The sequence below is a fragment of the Diabrotica undecimpunctata genome, chromosome 2 (genome assembly GCF_040954645.1).
Source record: "Diabrotica undecimpunctata isolate CICGRU chromosome 2, icDiaUnde3, whole genome shotgun sequence".
Lineage (NCBI taxonomy): Eukaryota > Metazoa > Arthropoda > Insecta > Coleoptera > Chrysomelidae > Diabrotica > Diabrotica undecimpunctata.
The window spans coordinates 48,227,004-48,252,656 of NC_092804.1; the positions used below are offsets into that span (position 1 = coordinate 48,227,004).

The window sequence follows — 25,653 nt, forward strand, 5'->3', positions numbered from 1 at the left end:
ATTGGAACTAAAAGCTTTTGTGGGCATAAAGATGCTAGTGGGTGTGGTACAAATGCCTGCTTTTAAAGTGTATTGGAGTTTTAAAATTCGACAAGAAACAATCGGTGAAGTAATTCCAGTAAAGAGATTCAAGAAACTTAGACGACTCATAAACTTTCGAGATATCAACATCGATGCAAATGGCGACATATTGTTCAAAATACGGCCCATACTAGAAAACATATGTCAAAACTATTTGTCTTTGAAACAAGAGACACTGTTTTCTATTGGAGAAATGATGATAGCATATAAGGGCACTGACGCAAGTAACTTACGTCAATATATGCCCAAGAAGCCTAAAAAATCAGGACTTAAAATTTTTGTTCGCACAGGAGTGTCAGGCATTGTTTACAACTTTTTAGTGTACACAGGTTCGAGCACTTTCAAGAATATACCATTTTTAAGTTATGAAGAATCTTTGGGGATCGGTGCTCAAGTAGTTATATATTTATGTAGAACAATCACAAAGCCGAACGAATCTGTAGTTTATTTCGACAACTTTTTCTGCTCTTTGGAACTAATAGAATGCCTAAAGAAAGAGAAATAGTTGGCGAGTCTTGGCAAAAGTTGCACACTGGAAATAGACAAATGATTTAATGGACAATGTATCTTGTAAGATAAAACACTCGTAAGTTTTTTTTGCGTGTATTTAAATAAAAAAAACGTTGTTTCCTTGTGTTTCTAAATAAATATATAAGAGATGTGCGTTGAAATTTATTTCTAGAGTTCTATTCCTTTCTTTGCCAGTTTAAGGGTTATGTAAAAACAAGTTGATATGAAAAAAATACTTAAAATATACGAAAAATTTTATTTTCTCTTCAAATATTCGTTTTGCGCTTGCTATACTCGACTTCCGGAAAACACAGTGTATTACAAATAAATATTTAGAGTCCTTCTTTCTCCTCCTCCTTTTACTAGTAGATTATGTTTATCATTCTTCTTCAGTAACAAAGTTACTGAAGGTAAAAGGTATGCATGACGTGAAATCTGGGTAGACCTTCCACCATAGGATAGACACATATTCTTTATGATAATACGAATAGATGATAATCATAATTTAAACAAATCTGAACCTTACATGCGTCTCACTGGTAATGAAACAAATGATTTTCTGTTGTCTTTGTGACATGGGCCAAAAAAAATATTTCAACTTTCCTTTTAAAGTTACCTAAACTGAGATTTTGCATACTAAGGCAAAGTTCATAATTGATTTATTTTCATTTCAGCTCGAAGACGAACCTATCTCCACACACAATCACATTCATTATTTTCAAGTCTACAAAAAATTTCTCCACGGCGGGGAATCGAACCCCGGTCTCCCGCGTGACAGGCGGGGATACTGACCACTATACTACCGAGGACTATATCAAAATTTTCCGGGAAAATGTGGTCGATTAGAAAAGATATTTCTGTAAAAGAAACGGGATTACCCAGAAAATTATTATCAATAACCATTTTAATCCATAATTTTTAATTTACAGATTACATTCTCATTTACGCCAGCTCCTGAATAGCCTTTGTTAATGTCCGTTGCAGTTGTAGCAAATAACTTCCAGACTAGTGCATTACTATATTTACTCTTACTTATAATTTTTTTAACAAAATTTTAAAAAATGTTATATGCTTTCAGAAAATCTTTATATTGGATAAAGACAGATCATAAATACCATGTACTAAAATTTATGAATTGTGAAATGACTGGATTACCAACCAGTGCGCAGTGTTAATTAAATGTAATAAATGGTTTGATATATGGTATATCTAAGTACGATTTTTAAATTCTTTAACTTCTTTATCCTCATTATTTCTACTGCGAAAGCTGTATAAGTTGTAATGAATTTAAAATTCGTCACAAATAGTTTATATAAGCAGTGCAACATTAGGTAAATAATGAAATTTGTACCAAAAATTTCTCCACGGCGGGGAATCGAACCCCGGTCTCCCGCGTGACAGGCGGGGATACTGACCACTATACTACCGAGGATTACATCAACATTTTTCGGGAAAATTAGATCGATTAGAAAAAGCATATTTCTATGAATGAAATAGGACTACCGAGGAAAGACATACACTCCAGGTCGCACTCGTTTCCCCCAATAATCCCAATTTCAATTAAAGATCCAAAAGGGAAGCCGAACGGAGAGTGGCAGATATATCATATTACCCTCAGGCACATTTGGGGCCTCATCCTCACCCGATAATGACCCCTGTGACTAAGGACACCGTCAGGCAGATGTGTAACATTGGTAAAAACACATCTTCTGGCCCAGATGGCATTCATAAAAGAAGCCTTACAAATCTTCCAGAGAATATAATCCCGTTACTCACCAATATAATCAATGCATGTCTTACGCTGAGCTATTTTCCAATTCCATGGAAAGTGGCCAGCACAGTCATGATTCCCAAACAAGGGAAACCCCTAACCAACTCTGAATCGAATAGACCCATTTCTCTACTGAGCACCTTAGGTAAAGTCTACGAGAGGATCCTTAAGGAGAGACTCCTAGACACTCACCTCGCCATTCCAAGCTCGGATTCAAGGCTAGACATTCCACGCAAAATGCATTGGTTGAAACAACAACTTTCATTTCACAATCAATTAACGAAAGGAAACATGGCCTAGACATATTCCCAGATGCTCAGAAGGCATTCGATCAGGTCTGGCACACACCTTTCGTTAAGCTAATAAATTCCTATCTCTCCAATCGGATGATCAGAATTAAAGTTGGCGACATTTTATCCACACCCTTTACTTCACAAGCTGGAGTACCCCAGGGCTCAATTCTTGCTCCAATATTTTACACAGTCTACATCTCCCGCCCGCAATATAGATCGGAAACCCTTTTTCTGTATGCGGATGACACTGCACTCCCCACGTAAGGGCCACATAGAGAGCGTGGACAATTGTCTGTATTCTAAAGAGCACAACACTATTGAGATCGAGTTATTAGGTGGTGCAATAAATAAAGAGTGACCATAAACGCCTCCAAACCACAACTTGGATAACCTTGTTAGGAGAGGACCTTATTTTCAGATAAGGTTTCCTATTTGGGAGTTCATTTTAGCAAGACTTTCAACTGGAAAACCGACATTCAAGATACCCTAGACAAGGTGAGAAAAAGGTTTAAACTCCTGGTAGCGCTGTCCGGTAAAATGGGCAGGACGTCATCTAAAACATTATTTAGTTATATTTTCAAGGAAGGAGTACCCTTTCCTTGAAGAGGCACTGAGCCTAAACCAGATAAAAACATTGGATCGATCGAGGAAAGACTAGCACAGTACCAAAATTGTAGAAAGTGACTCATATTTTCAATGTAGACCTTTGCGGGTTTGAGCATAAAGGAAATCGACGAGTCAAAGGCGTGTGGTTTTTATTACAAAAATAATCAAGATTTTAGAAAGAATTGATTGTCATAAAAATTATTTTCTTATTTTAATGATGCCTTAGATGAAGAAAACTAGTCCTTGTTTAATATATTTTTTGAGAAAAGCCCTTTATCCGTTTAAATTAATAAACATGACTGATTCAAGGATTAAATTTAATGTCTATTGTCTAATGAGATTTAATGACATGGGATTAGAAAAAGGGTCGTCTAGTAACTTTTATCTTTGATACCTCGCGTTTTTAACAGCCGGCAACCCTAATTTGTGACCAGGTTTTCTCACGCAAACTTATACCATCATATCAAGAAAAAAATTATCTTTAATTTAATATACCAGCATAATATAAAAACATGCATGCCAGTACGCCATGAGCAGAGTATTTTATTTAAAAAATAAATGAACGAAGTAAAATATTTGTCAAAACTTAATTACAACTAATTGAATTAAAAATATTTGCGGCCACTTTTTGACTGGTATCCTATCATTAATGTATTCTCCTAATTTTAATTGTATGTAGAAATGTGAGTTTACAGTTTACCTAATTAACTACGTTAAGAACGTAGTGATCCTGCAGTGGGATCATCGACTATTATGAATTCTAAGTAAAATATCAAATTTCTGTAGAACTTTCTCATATAGATTATCGACTTTTGAGCATTTATATCAATAATTATTATTATAATTTTACACTTATTATAATAGTATTCGCAAAATAGCCAAACCAAACCACCTTCGACCTTTATGGTCGGGAAATACATGATATATTCCTCGGTAGTATAGTGGTCAGTATCCCCGCCTGTCACGCGGGAGACCGGGGTTCGATTCCCCGCCGTGGAGATGTTTTTTGTATATTTATAATTATAATCCTATGTGTTTAAGTTAATATTATGTTAATATTACCCATACGGCTTGATTAAATACGAAATTTTAGATTTGTATTATTTCATATAAACGTGTGTTTAGTCTTTTATATATTTTTCTATCAGTATAAAGATAAATTTGCAATAAATATATATATATATATATATATATATATATATATATATATATATATATATATTTCGTATTTAATCAAGCGGTATGTTTAATATTAACATAATATTAACTAAAACACATAGGATTATAATTATAAATATACAAAAAATATACAAAAAACTTCTCCACGGCGGGGAATCGAACCCCGGTCTCCCGCGTGACAGGCGGGGATACTGACCACTATACTACCGAGGAATATATCAAAGTTTTCTGGAAAAATTTGTTGATAAGACTGACTGACTGCACGTTTTAACTTTGTTTAAGCTTTGTGCTTCTTCAAGGGTGGTTAATACGTATATAAAAATTGGTGCTTTTCAGCATGATAGGATCAAGTGAGGACCTAGACTGGGTGCCGCCGCTAAAGGCAGGAGCGTCAGAGGTGACACATCAGAAGAACACGTCCACGACCGACGAGAAAAAAAGAAACTGGTGGGGCCGCTGAAGCTGCTGTCCGCCGTCTGGATCCAAGCCCGTCACTAAGCACAAGCTCCATGGAAAAACGGTTCTTTTCAGAACGTTTGGCTTTTTTTTAAGGTTGTTTGGAAATCGCGTGGAGGATAGCTGTGGCTGTGTCCTCACCTAGGATCAGGTATCATTGTGCAATGAGATTGGGAAACCACAGAAAACCAATCTCCCCCTGTCCTTGTTGTATTTAAACGACTCTGAAGGAGTGTGTGTGGTGCTCACTTGTATGGTGTGTGTGTAGTTAGATGATATGTAGGGTGAATTTTGTTTGAAATGTTTGAGTGTGAGCTTATTGGTAAAGTGTTGTGTAATTAGTAAGTATATGTATTTGTGTTTGTATGTATAAGTGTGGATGTGTTTAGTTTCGGAGTTGTGTGAAGGTTTGATTGATTCGGTTGTTGAAGTGGGATGTTGTTATGGCGTATCCGTATAGGGCATTGGAAATTTGGTTAATTGTACGGATGGTCGCGCTTCTCTTTTCAGGGAAGACGTTAAACAGGGTCATGGATACAAAGTGAATGATGGATTTCATGTCGGAGGATAAGTCATAAGAAGGAATTTGTTTCGGAGTATACAATGGTTGGGTTTGATCATAGATATTAGGAAAAGCATTTCTGTGTGGACATCTGGGTGAGAAGGCGGGATGAGGGCCACTACAGTTCGGGCATTTGGGGGCGGATATCTTGGGGCAAGCAGAGGATCTGTGATTTTGTCCGCAATATGGACATGTGTTTGATTTTTCAGGGCATTTATTATGGAAGTGTCCGCTTTTGCAACATTTCGAGCAATACTTAGATCGAATCGGAACGGAGTTGCCAGATCTTGGAATCTCGCAATTTAATCGTTCGCCCTCGATCTTGATACCACTCGAAAGTGCATCGGCGAACTTGACTTCAGAGTTGGTAAAAACTCTGATATAGGAGGTAGGTTAATTAGTAGAGCGGGCAATGATGCGAATCACTTTAGTAAAAGGGAAGTTGGTTTCGGATAAATTATCCTCGATGTTTTTAATTGAAAGGTTTTTTCCGACGCCGGCTATTATGAATTGGTAAATAGACGAATTTTTAGGAGCGGGTGGAGGATTTTGGGTTTTGCTGACTAGGCGAGCAGTAAGTAAGATTTTGTCATCTTTAGTGGCTTTACGGAGTTTTGCCGTGATGTCGTGAATATCAAGGATTTTAGTGGTTCGCAGGGAGGCTGCCTGTTGTGACGGGAGGACTTTTATTGAGTCCAAACTTGGGATGAGGTTAAGGTCTTTAATTAATCGGAAGAATGATCTCTGCTGACAGATATCCGAGGGGATTTCCTCGATTCTGTAGTTGTAGGTGGAAGGAAGTTGTTGTGTAATGGGAGTGTGGAATTGAGGGATAGTTTGCTGGGATGTGACGGGTGATTGTACGGGTGTGTGTATAGGTGGTGGTGTAGGTGGAGTTGGTGCTGTCGTGATTATGTCTTGTGTTGATGTAGGAGTGTGTTGAGTGTGTTCGGTGTAGGTGAGATTGAGGGTGGATGGATTGTGATGTGGGATGTCTGCTTTAGAAGTGGAAGGTGTGGATTGGTATTGATCTGTGTGTGTGTCTTTTTGTGTTTTTTGCGGGGTAGTGAGTATTCTAGGTGTGATTTTGTTTGTTTCTATGTACTCTGAAGGTTTGTCTAAGGATATGGAAATGTGACTGTAGTCTGTGAGGGCTCTTAGGTCCTTTTCCCAGTTTTTCAAGTTGGGAATCGGACCCGTGGTGTAAAGGATGGCCTGGTTTTCGGATGCTTCCGTTTCCAGGTCAAATGGAATGTTATCTAGGAGTTTTTGGAATTTAAGGATTCTATGGAGTTTTCTTTGGCTAGAAAATTTAATAGGAATTAATGTTAGGTAGTATCTGTGTGTGTGTTGTGTTGGTTTAGGTGTAGGATGTTTAGTTTTGGATTTGGGTGGTATGGATGGGGTAGGAGGGGTCGGACGAGGTATAGGTTTGGTTGGTTTGGGTGGAGAAGGGGTAGGAGGGGTAGGTGGGGTGGGTGAGGGGGAAGGTTGGTATCCGGGAAAGGCAGACATAATGGCATTTTGGATGAGGTTTTTGATAGCTTCTGGACTGTTATTTTGAGATTTTTGATTGACATTTTGTAGAATTGGAGTGAGGTGTTCGGAAGCCGCCTCAGGATTTTGGGAACAGACCACCTGAATGGCCTGCTTCCACTCCTGTGGCGTCTGTGGTTCATGTCCGTCAATTGTGACAGACACTTGGGATGTGTGGGAGGAGACGGATTGGGAGTCTGTGTCTGTGTACCATCCGTCATCGGTAGGAGGTTGGACAGGTGCGGGTTGTTTTCGTCGTCGTGGCATAGTTGTGTGTGTGAATTAGTAAATGTGTGTATTTGTGTTAGTAGGTATATATGATTAGTAAGTGTATGAAATTTTGTTTGTAAGTGTAGGGATTTAGGTGATGTGTGTGTAATTTGTAAGTATAGGAATCGGGTGTGTGTGTGTGTGTTCTGTTTCTACTCACATTCAACCATAGAATTAGTATGCAATAGCAGTGACTTTTTCCTCTTGAATGTCTTGAGTAGAATATGTTGTGATGTGTGTTATGTGTAATATGTGTAATGATGTGTGATTGATGTGTGTATGAATTGTTTGTGTGTGTATGTGTGTAACTTTACCTGGGTGTTCACTTTCGTGTAGGTTCGATGGGGCTCTACGGCGATGAGCTCCAGGTTAGCACTAGTGTCTATATCTCCCTGCCCCCTCATTTTTCAATAATAGGTTGCCCCGTTATTTTTCAATAATAGGTTTGCTAGGATTTATAGACCGGCTAGTGCCACGCCTGTTTCGGTGGATGCTAGACTGTCAGTTTTGGTATCTTACACTATACCTCCACGTGACAGCTTTGCATTTTCTTCTTTCTGGTGGTCCTGGTTACCAGAACGCGTCCAGTTTCCCGTGGTACCGTTCGCGTGTTCGCTATTTCTAGGATATCGCGACCGTTGACACACGTGGTTGTCGCTTTCGCGCTCTTTTTAACGTCTGGACCTTAGTTTTTGCGGTTTTTCTCTGGAACTTTACTTTTGGTATGCGTTCGCTTTGAATGTTCGCACGAGACTGTGTTGATAAGAGAAAGTATATTTTTGTAAAAGAGACAGGACTACCGAGATGTATTGTACCAATATAATATAATTCAAGAACACTGACAGACTTTACTGTTTAAATTATTTACTGTTCAAGTTAAACACCATTTCCAGATAAAACACATTCCCTATAAAAGGAGTGCCAGTAAGTAAGTTGATATGAAAAATACTTCAGATAATCAAGAAATCGTTTATTTTCTCTTCAAAAACTGGTTGTGTTTTTTCTAGACTTGACTTCCGGAAAACAGTTCTTCTTCTTCCTCGTTTTAAGAAATTTTGGTTGCTTAAGGGCGGCTATTTTGTTCGTTTAGTAACAAAGTTACTGAAGCCAAGAACTACATGACGATAGATCTGGGTAATAACATTTTCTTTATTGTAATTACAACAGATGTTGACCAGAATTTAAATAAGATAAATAAAAAATAATAAAAGAACTGATTTTCTGTTGTGTTTGTGACAAGGCGAAAAGAAACCTTTTTTTGTAATAAGACAATTAATTATTGTTCGTTGCATCAGATATCCAATTCAGCTTGAACCAAGTTGATATAACCTACAGAATCTGCACGTCAACGTACCTGATGCAATTGATGATGATATCGGATGAATATTGTTGTAAATTCATTTGACCCACCCTTATTGAAGTTTGTATTAAGTTTAAAGACGTTAAGTTTATTCAGAATTATCTGTAACTATAAGTAAATCTGTCAAGAAGCAGTAGATGATGTTGAAGCCGGAATTCGAATTAACGGAGAATGTATCAATAACATCAGATACATGGATGACACGGTGGTATTCGCTGACATGAAGATCTCCAGGAGTTAATGAATGGAATGACAGAAGTTAGTCAGAGATATATGGACTTTCACTAAACATAATGAAAACAAATTGTACTTATGTTGATCTATAAGAAGGACCTATACACCTACCTTAGTACGAACGTCAATGAAAATTGGGACCATTCCCTAAAAATCAAATGTAGAACAGAGAAAGATCTGCATTTCAAACAATGACTAAGTTATTCAAAGCCCATGATTTATCAGTATCCATAAAAATTAGGTTACTACAATCTTATATCTTTCCTGTACTGTTGTACGGAGTTGAGTCGTGGACTCTCACAAACGCTTAAAGTGAGGATTTCGAAATGTGGCTTTATCGTCGAATCCTAAAGATATTCTATACCGACCACGTTACTCATCAGAACATTTTATTAAGAATACAAAAAGAAAAAAAACTGTTAACCACAATAAAAACAGCCAAAACGAATACCTTGGTCACATCATAAGAAACAGCGAAAGATATGGATTTTTGCAATTAATTCTACAGAGAAAAATACAGGGTGACAATAGGGAGCAGGATGTTTTTAGAACGCATAGTACGAAGGTTGAGGGGATGAGGGTGGGACAAGCGCGGCTTGTCGAACGAATTACTACGAAGCGGCTTTTTCGCACTCACTTTAAGATAAGAAGGAAAAAAAGCACTAAGGTCCTAACAGAACAGTAAGAACTCCTGTAAACATACAGCGAGTGAGAGATGCCGTCATCAGAAGCCCTACACGGTCCGCCCAAAAACATGCAATTTAGCTAAACATAAATCGGGAATCGTTTAGAAAAATGTTGTATAAGGACCTAAAATTTCACCCCTACAAATTGCAGATTATCCAGAAATAAATGGAAAGAGATGTTAAACAACGTGAGGATTTCGCTACGAGAATGCAAGTTCTTTTGGAGGATAACTTAGGCCAGCATCTTCTAATGAGCGACGAAGCTCATTAGTCGATGCATAAACAGAATTACAGGTACTGGACGTTCTCTACATTCTCAAAAAGTGACAGTGTGGTGTGCCATTTGTCCGACTGGCATTATTGGGCCATATTTTTTCGAAGAGGTTAGCCATACCGCCACTGTTAATTCTATTCGCTACGTTGATATGATCCAAAATTTTTTGGTTCCAGCACCTGGAACCTTTTGTTCCTGTTCTCAAGACAACTCATTTCACGTTTCGGAGATTTGCCGTGGCCTCCAAGGTCTCCAAACCTGTCAATCTTGTCAACATTTTTTTTATCAGGGTATTTAAAAAGTCGTGTATATGCTAGCAAGCCTCGTAATTTAATCGAGTTGAAGAACGCAATTCGTCAGGAAATCCTGACTATTGATCGAGCGATGTTAGAGCGTGTTATGGAGGATTTCATAAAGAAGATTGAAAACTGCATCCAACGTTTTGGTCACCATCTTGATGACATTATGTTCCATACTTAATTAAATTGTAAATGGCATAACATAAGCTTCATTTTAATATTAATAAAATAGTATTTTCTTGCAAATTCCTTGTGTACCATTTAGTTCAAAATCGTCCTATTGCCAATTGTGACCCTGTAGAAGGAAAACGAGGCCCAGGAATGCAAAGGATTGCTGGCTGAAAAATCTACGTATGTACGTCGTTCAAAATCAACACAACAACTACAAATCTTTTCAAAGCGACAGTGTGCAACATACAGATTGCCATGATGGTTGCCAACTTTCCAAACCGATAGGCACTTCAACAATAAGAAGAAGATCTGGAACTTTGGTGACATATGACTTTTTTTTATTCCGGATAGGGGTAAATACTATTTTTTGTAATAATAGGAAAATATATACTAGACTTCAAAACTAAACACAGTGGGATTATGATTTACGTGAATTAATATAAAGTTTATTTCGTATTTATTCAAACGATATGGGTAATATCAACATAGGTGATCTTGATCCTAGAATTATTTATCTTAAAAGTCTACAAAAAAATTCTCCACGGCGGGGAATCGAACCCCGGTCTCCCGCGTGACAGGCGGGGATACTGACCACTATACTACCGAGGAATATATCATATATTTCCCGACCATAAAGGTCGAAGGTGGTTTGGTTTGGCTATTTTGCGAATACTATTATAATATGTGTGAAATTATAATAATTATTGATTTAAATGCTCAAAAGTCGATAATCAATATGAGAAAGTTCTACAGAAATTTGATATTTTACTTAGAATTCATAATAGTCTATGATCCCACTGCAGGATCACTACGTTCTTAACGTAGTTAATTAGGTAAACTGTAAACTCACATTTCTACATACATTTAAAATTAGGAGAATACATTAATGATAGGATACCAGTCAAAAAGTGGCCGCAAATATTTTTAATTCAATTATTAATAATTAATTTTTGAACAAAAATATTATTTCGTCCATTTATTTTTTAAATAAAATACTCTGCTCATGGCGTACTGGTTTTTTTATATTATGCCGGTATATTAAATTAAAGATCATTTTTTTTTCTTGATATGATAGTCAGGGCCGCCGCTACCATGTGTGCCAAGTGTGCATTGCACACGGGCGGCCAACAATAGAGGCATCCAAAAGCAGTCCACTGATGATAAAACTTCTTTAAAACAAAAATAAATTTAAATAATTAATAGTAATGATTCAGATAATTATATGAACTCTTATATTCCAAACAATAATAATTATTTAAATTTAGGACCTTCAACTTCAAGCGAAGTTTAAATCATAGAAAAAAGTACCAAACAATTGAATATTCCTGCGGATAGAGACGGAGGATTTGATGACAGTAATAGCGATAGTGCGAGTGCTGATGCTGAAACGCCTGAACCTGAAACCAGTAACATGCAGTAAAAATAAGTTTTGAGTCAGTGGAATTTTTTAATACTGTACAGGAACTATATGTATTTTTTCTTCTTTCAATATTAGATGGAACATTTTATTAAAGCACCTTCCAAAGTTGATATTAAAAGCATTGTCGGACACGCGAAGGGAGAGTCAGATCGATGCAATCGCACCATTAAAAACCCAGATTAGTGAAATATATGATGCTTTAGAAGAATTGCAAAATGATAACATAAGGGATATGAATACTAGGTCTTTAGCAAAATCCCTTAAAAATAAAATTTGGAAATTCAAATTCGTGTATTCTGTTGTAGTGTGGCAAGATATTTTAAGTAAAATAAACGTCGTTAGCAAAATGCTTCCTAGCAAAAAAGTACAAAATTTGATATAAAATCTTCACTTGATGCACTTGATAATTTAAATATTTAATTTCATAACCAATATTTCATAACCAAACGTTCTGATGAACATTTTCAAAATTTTGTAACCGATTCCAGAGAGATATCTACAAAAGCTAACATAGAAGAAGATTTCCCTAGCTCCTCTACCGAATAAATTGGAAGAAGAAAAGTGCATTTTGAGTATGAAGGAGCTGATGAACCTATATTATCTCCGGAATTGTCATTTAAAATAATTTTTTTTTAAGATTTTGGATACTGCCATAACAGCAATTGAAGAACGGTTCCAATTACATAATTCAACAGCACACAGACATTTTTAGTGTAATATATGGCATAACCAAAGTTAAAAACGATGATGAAGTTAAAACCAATTGTGAGAAAGTGAACCAAGCCCTTACAGACATAAACAGCTCAGAGACTGACCGAGATTAGTGCAACCGATTTATATGAAGAAATTAAAGCTATTCAACCATTTTTTTACGCAGAAAAAAGTCCTAGTGATATTCTTGAATATATTTATGAAAATAATCTTGTATCAACATTTCCCAACTTAACTATAATAGTACGTATATTCCTAACTCTACCTGTTACTGTAGCTACGGGTGATTGGTCGTTTTTAAAACTTAAGATTATTAAAAACTATTTGCGACCCTCAATGAAGAAAGATAGACTTTCTGCTTTAGCAATGTTATCTATATAACATGAAGTGTGTGCGAAATTGGACATTAAAGATATTGTCAAAAAGTTTTCCGAGACGAAAGCCCGAAAAGTGCGTTTTTAGTTTTTTTATGTGTTTATGTTTCTACTCACGGTTTATTTTACTTAAATGGACGTTTAAATTAGGATATTAGGATATACATATTCTGGACGTTGGATCATGGTTATTAAATTAGGATAAAGGACGTTTAAATTAGGATATTAGGATATACATTAGGATAATATATGGACGGTGGATCATGGAGATTAGTCTAAATGTTTTTATCTATGTACAAATTATTATTTTTATATTATGCATCTTCTGCACATTTCTTTAAATAATAGTATGTATGTCTAAAGTGTTGGAAGGGGGGCGGCAAATATTAAGTTGCACACAGGCGGCCAATACCTTAGCGGCGGCCCTGATGATAGTATAAGTTTGCGTGAGAAAACCTGGTCACAAATTAGGGTTTCCAGCTGTTAAACATGCGAGGTATCAAAGATAAAGTACAAATAAAGTTAGCGCGCAACACTGGTTGACAAGTGATAATATGTATATTCTTATTATTATATATTTATCATGCTTTAAAAACTCACATAACTGACACTTCTTGAAACCAGTAGCGTTGTGCGCTAGCCGTCTTCTACTTTATCTTTGATACCTCGCGTTTTTAACAGCTGTCAACACTAATTTACGAACATTTTTTCTTAGGCAACCTTATATCATCATATTAAGAAAAATAAATAGCTTGAATTTGAGATAAAAACATGTATATACCTAACTAGCAGCGTATTTTATCCAGATTTAGCCATCCGGCTCACACTCCCTCTAAGGGGAAAATTCACTCATCCCAGATACCTACGATATCAAAAGGATTGAGCTCTGGTGGGACTCTTTTCGTGTTATCGAGCCCTAGGTGACTTGGTATGTTGGAGTATCTCCCAAAAATTTTCGTATACATCTGGACGTCGCGAGGAGTACAGCTTTCTGCATGGCCTTATAGTGATGTTCATTTAGACCCAGCTGTTTTATGTTCTCTAGGAGGTTTTGGGGAATAACACCAGTAGTAGATAGAATAATAGGTACCGTCTAGGTACTTTACATTCTCCATTGTCTCCTGATTTGTATTTCTAGATATCTGTACTTGGCGATCTTTCCGTTATATTTAACACATAAATGATTGGTGTTGGGTAGGTATCGCGACATCAATAAGTGTTGTTTGCCTAGTAATTTTATTAACTAGTATGAGATCAGGTCTATTATGCGCCACTGGTTGGTCTGTAAGCACAGAGCGGTCCCAGTATAGCTTGTAGTTCAAGTGTAGTCATTTTCAAGCATTCTGTCAGGGACGTATTGATAATAAGGAAGATGGTCGGTTTGGAGAAGTCCCAGTTTGTCAGCTAGTTCTTGGTGGATAATCTTGATGGAATAACTTGATCCTGAATGGCAAGTAGGAAACCCTCAGTCTCGGGAAACATCTTTCCTGATGTCAACCAATAGTTCGACGCTGTATTGTCGACATATTCTTGGCTGATCCTGAAAGTCTGTAGGCAGAGTTGATCTGTCGGCAGAGTTGAAATAAAATTTTTGTTCGACAATTAATTACTATTATAAATTTAAAAAAATATTTCTCAAATCATTCTCCTATTTTTAAACGTATGTAAACATGTGCGTTTGATTAACTACGTTATGAACGTAGTATATAGTGTTCCTGTAGTGTGATCTTGTACCAAAGAATATAGGCGTATATAGGTATGCACTATGCGTCTATATTCTTTCCTTATACTATAACAACGGTTTTAATTCAAACGATACAGACACTAAAAGGTATATTGAGAATTTATCTTTCAGATATTTGCTATGAACATGATAATTTTATAGTTCGAGATTCGAGATCTTCTATTATTTTTCCAGGTAGATTTCTGGTACTGTAAGCGTGATTTCTTTTCTAAAGGAACGATCGATACATAATATCAACATCACAATAGCCCTGAAGGAGAATAAAAACAAGTCGCTTTAATTGTAACCGGTCGATTGTGACGGCACTTATATTTCGGATCAATTTGATATATTCCTCGGTAGTATAGTGGTCAGTATCCCCGCCTGTCACGCCCCCCGGGAGACCGGGGTTCGATTCCCCGCCGTGGAGAACTTTTTGGTAAAATTTTTGTTATTTAAGGTATAGTTCTATTGTCAACGTGTCAAAGTTATACGATAAATCTTTTGTGATACATTTTTAATACTTTTTTTTTTTATTTTATGAGCTGTAATTTAATAGAAATGTAATATTGATTGGGTTGTCTGGGAAAAAATGGTGCTGCCAGCTGTTAAAAACGCGAGGTAAAACAAAGATAAAATAAAAGACAGCTAGATAGCAAAAGACAGTTATATAAGTTTTTAAAGCATAAGTCGCGTCGATAGATATATTATAATAAGAACATACGTATTAACCAGTATCGTTGCTAGCATTATTTTACTTTATCTTTAATACCTCGCGTTTTTAACAGCTGGCAATCCTAATTGGTGACTTGTTTTTCTCAGACAAACTTATACCACCATATTTAAGAAAAAAATTTGCTTTAATTTGAGATAAAAAACATGCATATAGGTAAGTCATGGGCAGCCTATTTTATATAAAAAATAAATGAGCGAAATAAAATATTTGTGACAAAATTAATTACTATTAATTTAATTAAAAATATGTGCGGCCACTTTTTGACTGGCAACTTATTAGCTATGTATTCTCCTAATTTTAAATGTAGGTACCTACAAATGTAAGTTTATGAATTATCTATGTCATGAACGTAATCATCCTGCAGTGGGGTTGTAGACTATTATGAATTATAAGTAAAATATTAAATTTCTGTAGAACTTTCTCATAGAGATTATCCACTTTTGAGCATTTATATCAATAATTATTATAATTTCACACTTATTATAATAGTATTCGCAAAATAGCCAAACCAAACCACCTTCGACCTTTATGGGAAATACATGATATATTCCTCGGTAGTATAGTGGTCAGTATCCCCGCCTGTCACGCGGGAGACCGGGGTTCGATTCCCCGCCGTGGAGAACTTTTTTGTGACCAGTAATTCTAGGATCAAGATCACCTATATTAATATTACCCATATCGTTTGATTAAATACGAAATCGATTTTTTATTAATTCACGTAATCATAATCCCACTGTGTTTACTGTTTAACTTTAAAGTAAATTTTCCTATCAGTACAAAAAATAGTATTGACCCTTATCCGGAATAAATAAGTTAAATGTCACCAAAGTTCCATATCTTCTTCTTCTTTTTGTGCCTATCCATTTCGAATGTTGCTGACTATCATGGCAATCTGTATGTTGCACACTGTTGCTTTGAAAATATTTGTGGTTGTTGTGTTGTAGTGTTTTTGTGTTGATGTTGTGTTGATTATTCTCGAAGAATTGAAAAAACTTTTCAACAAATAATGTCTTCACAGAGGAGAAGTCCCAGACGATTGGAATGAAAGTTTGACAATACTCTTCAAAAAGTGAGACAGGAGAGATCTGAAGAACTATAGGCCAATCTCCCTGCTGTCCCAAATGTACAAACTGTTTATGAGAGTAATAACTAACAGGTTAACGTCGAAGCTCGATAGCTATCAACCGGTAGAGCAGGCAGGATTCCGAAAAGGTTACAGTACAGCGGATCATCTTCTTACAGTCAGAACTCTAATAGAGAAAGCCAATGAATATCACTTGAACTTATATATTGGCTTCGTTGATTATGAAAAGGCATTCGACTCCATAGAACTTTGGGCAATAGAGAGAGCTATGAACAACTGCAGGATAGACTCGCGATACAGAATGCTCATACACAATATTTACAAGAAAGCTACAATGAAAATACAAATTGATGCGAAAACCAAAGCTATACCAATCAACAGAGGAGTTCGCCAGGGAGATGTTATCTCACCAAAGCTATTCACACTTGGACTTGAAGACGTGTTCAAAGACATTAACTGGGCAGATAAGGGAGTAAATGTTAATGGAAGAAAACTGAGTCATTTAAGATACGCTGATGACATTGTAATATTCGCTACAAGTTTCGAAGAACTACAGACCATGATGACTCAACTATTTCAAGCTTCGGAAAAAGTAGGTCTTAAGATGAACTTGGAAAAAACAAAAATATAAACAAATAGACCGAACATTTCAGAAATAACATTGAACGACATAAATTTAGAAACAGTAAGCGAATACATCTACCTGGGACAGATAATGAAAATTAACAAAGAAAATCAAACTGCCGAAATTACCAGAAGAATAAGGTTGGCGTGGGCAGGATTTGGAAAACTGAGTTGGATTTGAAAAGCACTAAAATAGAACAATATTTGAAAACTAGAATTTACGATCAGTGTATCCTCCCTATACTCACGTATGGTTCACAGACGTGGACACTCACCAAGTCCAATATGGATAAAATAGTAACATCACAAAGAGCGATGGAAAGATCAATGCTCGGGGTGATACTTATAGACAAAAAAATTAACAAATGGATTAGAAGCAAAATGAAAGTAAAAGACGCAGGAGAACATGCTGCCAAATTAAAATGGAGCTTCGCAGAACACAATGCCCGACTGAAGGATAAGAGATGGAACCACGAAATACAACAGTAGAGGCCATGGTTAGGAAAGAGAAGCAGAGGAAGACCACAAATGAGATGGGCTGATGATATTAAGAAGATCGGAGGACACAACTGGAAGCAAGTGGCGCAAAATAGAAGACTCTGGATTGATTTGGGGGAAGCCTATGTCAAAAGTTGGATTAATTAAGGCTGAAGAAGAAGAAGTGTTGATGTTAAACGAAGTACAAAATAATACGTAGATTTTTCAGCCAGACAATCCCAGGCACGATAACCCTTAACAAACGAGGAGGAAACTTTACGCATTTCTTGGTTCTATAATAAAAACTAATCTAAAACTCAGAAATATTAACACTATACTGGGATAATTATGAAAATTTAGTATACATAAAAACATATTTGCTTATACAAGTGAAAATGTCGGCAAATGTACCTATATTATTCTCATTTATTTTTCACTCATCATTTACCTTAAATGACAATATTTTTTGGAAATAATATACATAAATGAAATATACAAATTTCCTTAAAACAAAGAAAAACATTCAAGTCGTGAAATTGACAAGGTCAAAGTGTATAGTAAAGTCAGGGATTATGGAATACCATTTTTATTTATCGAATTATTACGATAAGTATTGAAATAAATATAACTAAAAAAGTGGTAAAGACGTGGTCAAAAGGTTAATTATACCGAATTTTTGTAACAAACTTAAAAAAAAATACATGCGTAAAAATATATTTTGTGTTTTTGAAAAAAAAAAATACATTATTGTTTAGCGAAAAAATGGTGGTGTAATATGAAATACTTAAATGAGGTAATATGAAATACTATGAAATATTCTTTTAACGACAAAAATCGCAAATATAGCAATCCTGCTTCCTGCTACTGTACCTATATTTATGAACAGAAAAGACATTATTCATCATCTTTTGGGTTACTGTTCATATTCGGGAATTCTTTCTCATACGTCGAGTAATTTAGGGGTGAGATACTTTCGTTTATATCACCTGAAGATTTAAACACAACTTGGAACTTGCTGCCCCCTGCCACAGCATCCATTTTGCTGCTACGTCCGTCGAAAATATAAGTAGTATATTATCTCTGACAGACTTCTCTTGTATAAACGGCGCATCCCATATATAAAAGCAATTTACACACTACATAGCAGTATCATATATTCTTATCATTTGCTCTAGAACCAGTTCTTCTTCAGATGAACAAGAAACATTACTTTTGCTGAGCCCGAGGCGTCCAAGAGAAAGAAGAAAAGAGAATGCTGGAAGCGCCCAATTAACAGCAACCGACAATAGATGATAAAGGATAATTTAATACCATTTTTGCTGAATTGCTTGAAGATAAAGAACGCTTTCTTATTTATTTTCGTTTGTTAATATATAGGGTTCTTGAACTCCTAAGTGGAGCATAGAGCTTCAGTGAAAACGCGCCATCGGGTTCTATTTTGCGCTAAGGCCTTCACCTCATTCCAAGACTTTCCTTGGCCTCTTATCTCGTCCATGATGGATCTTCTCCAAGTTTGTACTGGGCGACCTCTTTTTCTTTTCCCTTGGGGATTCCACTCTAGTTCAGTCTTTGCGATACTGGAACTATTTTTTCGGAGTGTGTGACCGATCCAACCCCACTTTCTGGACTTAATTTCATTTTGTACCCTATTTGTAGCTATTTTTGTTAATAAATAGCTTCAATGAATTGTACAATTTAATAAGATATGATAAAGAAAAATAGATACCAACTGCAGTAAGTCTATCCCTGCAGAAGAGAGGCTGGAAGTTGTTTTAAAGTAACAGTACAGTGGTTGGCTACACTATAGTTTAAAAACTTTCAATGAAGATAAAATAGTTATTTATGTACCAAGGGTATTAAATAGATGTTTATGCCTAGAGGGCGATGGTTTGTAAGTCGCCCGAGGGCATATACATCTATTAATACCCGCGCTGCATACAAACTTTTATGTCATACTAGTTCAATATTGCATCTACAAATAAATATGTTCTAAAAAATCCGAAAATTTGATTTCATGTTGACAATATATTTACTAGTAGAGATTCTATCATTCGTGTTATGTTGCTACGCGACGGAAATCTTATTATCTTTTTGTTTGTATATTTACACCCGTGCGGGCCATAGAGTATACTTTATGCCCGCGCGGGCATAAAGTACACTATTACGTAGTTGGTAACTAAGCAATAAAAACACAATAATAAACTAGTATGACATAAAATGGATTTATAAACTTTTTGAACATTTTCGATCCTATCAGATCATCATCAGTGAAAAACGTCTATAAAGTAGTTAGAACTAGCCACATAATGAGGTCAGATTACCATAAAATTACATAATTTGAGTAACGAACATTATAATTATTAAGACATTAGGTCGATGATACAGGATTGCATGTTTTAAGGAAACATACAGTTGAGCAGCTCGAAAAAGGGAACCTTATGCCCTGCAGAGATTCTGCATCTTTAAACCATCCTTAATTAATTATATTTATATTCTTATTTTCCAGACACAACTGGGTTTGTAAGTATACTCTTAATGTGCTCGTTGGAAGCATCAACTGTTGGCACAAGCGAAGATAATTTCACAGCAGTATCATTTATTGCGCCTTTTATATATGACTATACTATATATATATATATATATATATATATATATATATATATATATATATATATATATATATATATATATATATATATATTTCAAATGATTTTTTCGACCGTACTGTTTTAAATATTGATTTAGAGTATCAGCAATCGGTCAGGAAATAAAACTCTATTTGTTCAGTCTCAATATTTCGTCACGATTTTGTGACTTCTTCAGGAGAAAACTGTAAATTTATTAGAATAATTAATGATTATATGTAAACAAAATGAATATTTTAATACTTACAACTATAAGAATGAAAATTTAAATTTTTCTGGCATATCTAAATAAATGACATATTTTTGTTTGATTTTATTAAGGAGTTATGGTAACCGCAATATGTTATAGAGTGAATTCCCGTTGTACAATTTTCAGCGAGTAGGTTAAAATAAACAATTACTATGACAGTATTATTCATTTTATAAAGTGGAAAGATGGAATTAATAAAATTGAGAAAGAATCAGGAACACGATAAATTGATCTATAAAATGTAATTGATGGTATGTAGTCAGTTACTGCAATACTGATATTTAGGAATGTAATAAAATTATAGTATATATAAAATTATATATACTCTTGTGCCTTAGTGGACCACCACTTGAAGACAGGACATAAATTTGACTTTAATAATGTAAAAATCTTGGAACAAGTTGATAATTATAAAAATCGGCTTTTCCTTGAAATGGTACACATTAATAAAACTCCTGAATCTATCAATTATAAGACAGACACCAATCATTTAAGTAATATCTACTGCAACATACTAAACAATATATAATATGATAGATCTTAACCTTTAAACACATACTTATTATAGTAATTCTCTAGTAACTGTACCTATAATTTTATTACATTCCTAAATATCAGTATTGCAGTAACTGACTACATACCATCAATTACATTTTATAGATCAATTTATCGTGTTCCTGATTCTTTCTCAATTTTATTAATTCCATCTTTCCACTTTACAAAATGAATAATACTGTCATAGTAATTGTTTATTTTAACCTACTCGCTGAAAATTGTACAACGGGAATTCACTCTATAACATATTGCGGTTACCATAACTCCTTAATAAAATCAAACAAAAATATGTCATTTATTTAGATATGCCAGAAAAATTTAAATTTTCATTCTTATAGTTGTAAGTATTAAAATATTCATTTTGTTTACATATAATCATTAATTATTCTAATAAATTTACAGTTTTCTCCTGAAGAAGTCATAAAATCGTGACGAAATATTGAGACTGAACAAATAGAGTTTTATTTCCTGACCGATTGCTGATACTCTAAATCAATATATATATTTATATTGTTATATACATGTACATATTACAGCTATAGCTGTTGAATTTTTGTGGTTGGACTATTCATCTATAATAATAATCGTACGTCATTTTGCCGGGGAGATTCTTTCGGATAGTTTCCGGTTCCAATTGCATTTTTAGCCCTGTTTCCAGGAGATAGCGTCGATGTACACCAACCCGCGAGGATCGACGCCATCCGAAGCACGATGAAGGGCTCGTATTACTTTTAGGAATAAAAATGTTTTTGTTTCTGCCGAGATATTCATCTACAAAACTATTATGCATACTTTAGATATGTGAGAACATCGAAATACGGATATTTTTGAAGCTCCAAAATTATCTCCCAAAAGTATCATTGGTTTTTCTTCAATAAGTCAGTTAATTTTCAAGATTTAATATATGTATATATAGCCATTGAAAGGCAATGTCAAGGGCTATAAGACTAAGTTCATTAAAAAGCCAAAATATCCTTCAATTTTGAAAGATTAACGTTTGAAGCACACATTAACGTTTGAAACAGGGGGTGGTCACACCAAGACATACATTTTATTCGGTGATATCCCCATTGTTTTTTACGGTACAGAAGTTATAGAAAACGAGTATATTTACTGAGAATAGCGTTACGTTTGTATACTCTACTATTGTTTACGTATTATATTATAGTTTTTAATATTTTGAAAAAAAGAACAATTTTTAAGAAATTTTCAAAATAGACGATATAATTTAATATTACTTTTTTCAAAATTAATGCATTTTAAATTAATCAACCTCTAATGGATCTAATGAAGGACACTAAAATAAAATGAAGAGTAGCAGGAAAACGATTAATTTTGATTCTGATGGATATTAGGTTAATTATACTGCCCTTTTTTCCTTAAAATATTCGAAGACTCAATCGCTAACGAGCTGTTACTTACTCAGTTTACATGCAAATGACTTTTTGTAGTACTCATTTTGACTTTCTGAAAAAAGTCTATAGAACAAAAGTTGCTTAGAATTTTAGATTATTTTGAGCAAAACAATTTACACCTCTGAGAAGGGGTGGCAACTACCCTTGGGACGGAAGCACAAATCGGCGTTATATAATTTTTATTTGAGCACTTTTCCATCAACTCACCAAATTTCAAGAGAATAGGTTCAGTCTGACAAAAATTGGACTGAGTGACTGAAGTATGAAGGAAATAATGCTACATTTGCTTTGATTGTATGTAATCGTTGGATTGTGACGGCACTTATCTTTCGAATAGCTTTGATATATTCCTCGGTAGTATAGTGGTAAGTATCCCCGCCTGTCACGCGGGAGACCGGGGTTCGATTCCCCGCCGGGGAGGAATTTTTGTTTTTTTTTGTTAAAATTCCTGGAAGTTACAAATTTTATATAAATTTTTGTTATTCATTATACTATATACTTGATTAGATAGTAAATACTAAGGTTTAATATCAATTTCAAATATCTGTTAGTCGGAATTGGAATAGCACAGTCCGGTATGGATTCTACCCGAAGTATCCTTTTGCAAAATATTAGTAATATAACAAGTTTTAGTGTGAAACTTGTTCAGTGATTATTCTAATAAAAAGTATCTTTATTGATGGTATGTTTGATAAATTTTTAATAACCCAATATAAGATTACTAGTAACTATTAGTTACTTATACTCATCATCATCATTTAACTGGCTCATTGGATTTAAAGACGTAAACTATTTCAGTTATATATAAAAATTGAGATACTTTTTAAATAAGTTTACGTATTTCTGATAAATCAATGATCTTGTTATCAGCGGCATTGCCTTCGATTTCATTTCATTTTATTTTATTTATTGCATACACTTTAATTATGACTGAATCGAACATTTTTCCTATAAAATTAAGGATACTTATTGTCTCTTTAGGTACATGAAATCATGTATTCTATATCTGTCTTGGGTTGTAACAGTTTTACTTTTTCTTTTCTTGTTAGTTTTCCTCACTGTCTCTAATAATTCCTTATGTTAATAGATATACATTATCATATAAAAAAATAAAGTTTAATATTATTATAGTACCTATTTACCTATTGTAACGAACAAGTTAATAATTTAGAGACAACAAGATGTACCCCATATACCTCCTAACCGTTGATTTTCAGGGCAACGATGACGCATAACCGAACTTAACGATGACTAATCGATAATAAAAATGGAATTAATGAAAGTGAAAAATTCTATAAATTTGGTTTCTGTAAATATCATTATTTAAAAGCTAAGTACGTAGTCCTCGGTAGTATAGTGGTAAGTATCCCCGCCTGTCACGCGGGAGACCGGGGTTCGATTCCCCGCCGGGGAGGACTTTTTATTTTTTTTATAAACGCTTTTTTAGAAAGAATCCCATTTCTACAATTTCAATTTCAAATTTAATTCTTTCAGAATTTATGTAGACTGAAATTTATGTATTATTTATATGAATTTATTATTATAATTACTAATTTACGCATATTTACGCATTATTACTAATTAGGCATATAATTATTAGTTTACGCATAATATCGTTGTTTCTGGGATAAACAATTTCAATTTTGCAATAATTGTTACGTGAAACTTCTTGAAATTTTTATGTGGTATGTGGTACATATGGAAATGTCCCTATGATCTCGCGAAATTATAGTTTTTTGTGTAGTTCTAGAAAAGTTCTAGAAAAACGACTTTAAAAAATAAAAAAAATTTAAAAATAATGTGTTAAACTAATGATGCCACAAAATTCATTTGATTTGAACGTACTCAACAGTTTGGGGGGATTTAGGACTGCACATCCCCCTTAAAAGTTTTATGTGCGCTTAGATTTTGCTGTTTTTTGTATGAAAAAAGCTTTAAGAACAAGAAAGTAACGTGTTCATTTTTATTACAAAATGTCAAGTAGTTTAGGAGATAACGCAAAAAAACAATTTTTATTTTGTAACTTCAAAGGGAACTTTTGTTACACTTGTGTACACTTTTGTATTAAGGTAAGATGGATTCAATCAATTTATTTTTGTTCCAGGAATGCGTGATTTAATTTATGACATACCTTTTTGAAACACCCTGTATTGTTACCACCAAATTTATAAAAAGCAGTTGTTCGATACCTGTATCAAAAATGTCAGGAAAAAGTGTACACGAGTGGTTGTATAAATAATTACTGTAAGTAAGAAATACCCTGTAGAAACATTATTGTAACTATAGTTTTGAGTATTTATTAGTATTAATTTAGGACGGAACAGAACTGCTAATTGATCTTTCTGATCAGATTACAGTGTAAAAGGCACATCTTAAGGGATGTTTTATTAATAAAAAAATTATCAGGTCACAAGAAAATAGCTTCAGAAATATTTTTAATCTCTCTCTTATCCAGAGCTTTTAGATTCAACTGTCGTTTGCTTTATCCCCCATTGTAAAATTTTGCTCTTGTCAAATTCTTCATTGTTGCTACCGCCATGTAGTGGTCCTCATCTGCGTTCCATCTCCTACACGTTCTTGTGTCCATCGTCTCGTTATATATTTTATTTAAAACTATATGTGATCTATTTGGTTTTATATATACCCGAGTGTATTTGTATTCAAGTTTTGTTGTCAATAGTCGAAGGTTTATTATTTCTGCAAACTAACACATTCTGTACCCACTGTCATTTGTTTTTTGGTGTATGGTAACTTTACCGTTTCTTACTATCGTTTGTAATGTTTCCCCTTGGCCAATTATGCATTTCCATGATTAATATTTAATCTTTGTCTCTTATTTTGTCACATATAGGTATATAAAAAAAGCAGTTCCGGCTCCTTATAGTTTAGTTAATTTTGTTTTTCAATTTTATTTTATTATTTTATTAAAATTCATTTATTTTTACATATTTCTGGAAAAAGTTTGTCTATTATAATTCCTATCTTTAGAAAAAAGGTATTTTAACATTTACAGGTAGTCGAAGTTAGCGGTTATTGTTCGCCACGTATTTATGTGTTTCTGAGAACGACAATATGAACGATTTTGTGTAATTTAAGTTGTTCCCCAAGATAAAATTTTATAGTTTTTAGAAACGAATTCCCCTCCACTAGGGAATTCTATTGTGCATTTTTGTAGCTTTAATGTATTTTTGTAGTTAGCAGCCAGCGAAATTTAGCTCTGTAAACACGTATAGTAAGAAATAAAAAGTTGTATGGAAATTGTCGTGGTATAATCTTTTTTCTTCAAACGTCAAATAATGATGACATTACTTATCTAACTTGATCCTGTCAAAGTTTGATGTCTCCGCCGGC

At 34.5% G+C, this 25,653-nt stretch overlaps 1 protein-coding gene and 8 non-coding genes across 9 annotated transcripts in view; 4 read left to right on the forward strand and 5 right to left on the reverse strand.

Annotated features, from left to right (window-relative positions):
* LOC140434507 (pancreatic triacylglycerol lipase-like) overlaps window positions 1-25,653 on the reverse strand; it is a 118,670-nt gene that overhangs the window by 34,495 nt on the left and 58,522 nt on the right. The window lies entirely within an intron of this gene.
* TRNAD-GUC (transfer RNA aspartic acid (anticodon GUC)) lies at window positions 1,329-1,400 on the reverse strand. Its single transcript has one exon. It is a non-coding gene; the product is annotated as a tRNA-Asp (tRNA).
* TRNAD-GUC (transfer RNA aspartic acid (anticodon GUC)) lies at window positions 1,952-2,023 on the reverse strand. The gene has a single exon. It is a non-coding gene; the product is annotated as a tRNA-Asp (tRNA).
* TRNAD-GUC (transfer RNA aspartic acid (anticodon GUC)) lies at window positions 4,189-4,260 on the forward strand. The gene has a single exon. It is a non-coding gene; the product is annotated as a tRNA-Asp (tRNA).
* Window positions 4,582-4,653, reverse strand: TRNAD-GUC (transfer RNA aspartic acid (anticodon GUC)). Its single transcript has one exon. It is a non-coding gene; the product is annotated as a tRNA-Asp (tRNA).
* Window positions 10,826-10,897, reverse strand: TRNAD-GUC (transfer RNA aspartic acid (anticodon GUC)). Its single transcript has one exon. It is a non-coding gene; the product is annotated as a tRNA-Asp (tRNA).
* On the forward strand, window positions 15,801-15,872 carry TRNAD-GUC (transfer RNA aspartic acid (anticodon GUC)). The gene has a single exon. It is a non-coding gene; the product is annotated as a tRNA-Asp (tRNA).
* Window positions 22,651-22,722, forward strand: TRNAD-GUC (transfer RNA aspartic acid (anticodon GUC)). Its single transcript has one exon. It is a non-coding gene; the product is annotated as a tRNA-Asp (tRNA).
* TRNAD-GUC (transfer RNA aspartic acid (anticodon GUC)) lies at window positions 23,645-23,716 on the forward strand. Its single transcript has one exon. It is a non-coding gene; the product is annotated as a tRNA-Asp (tRNA).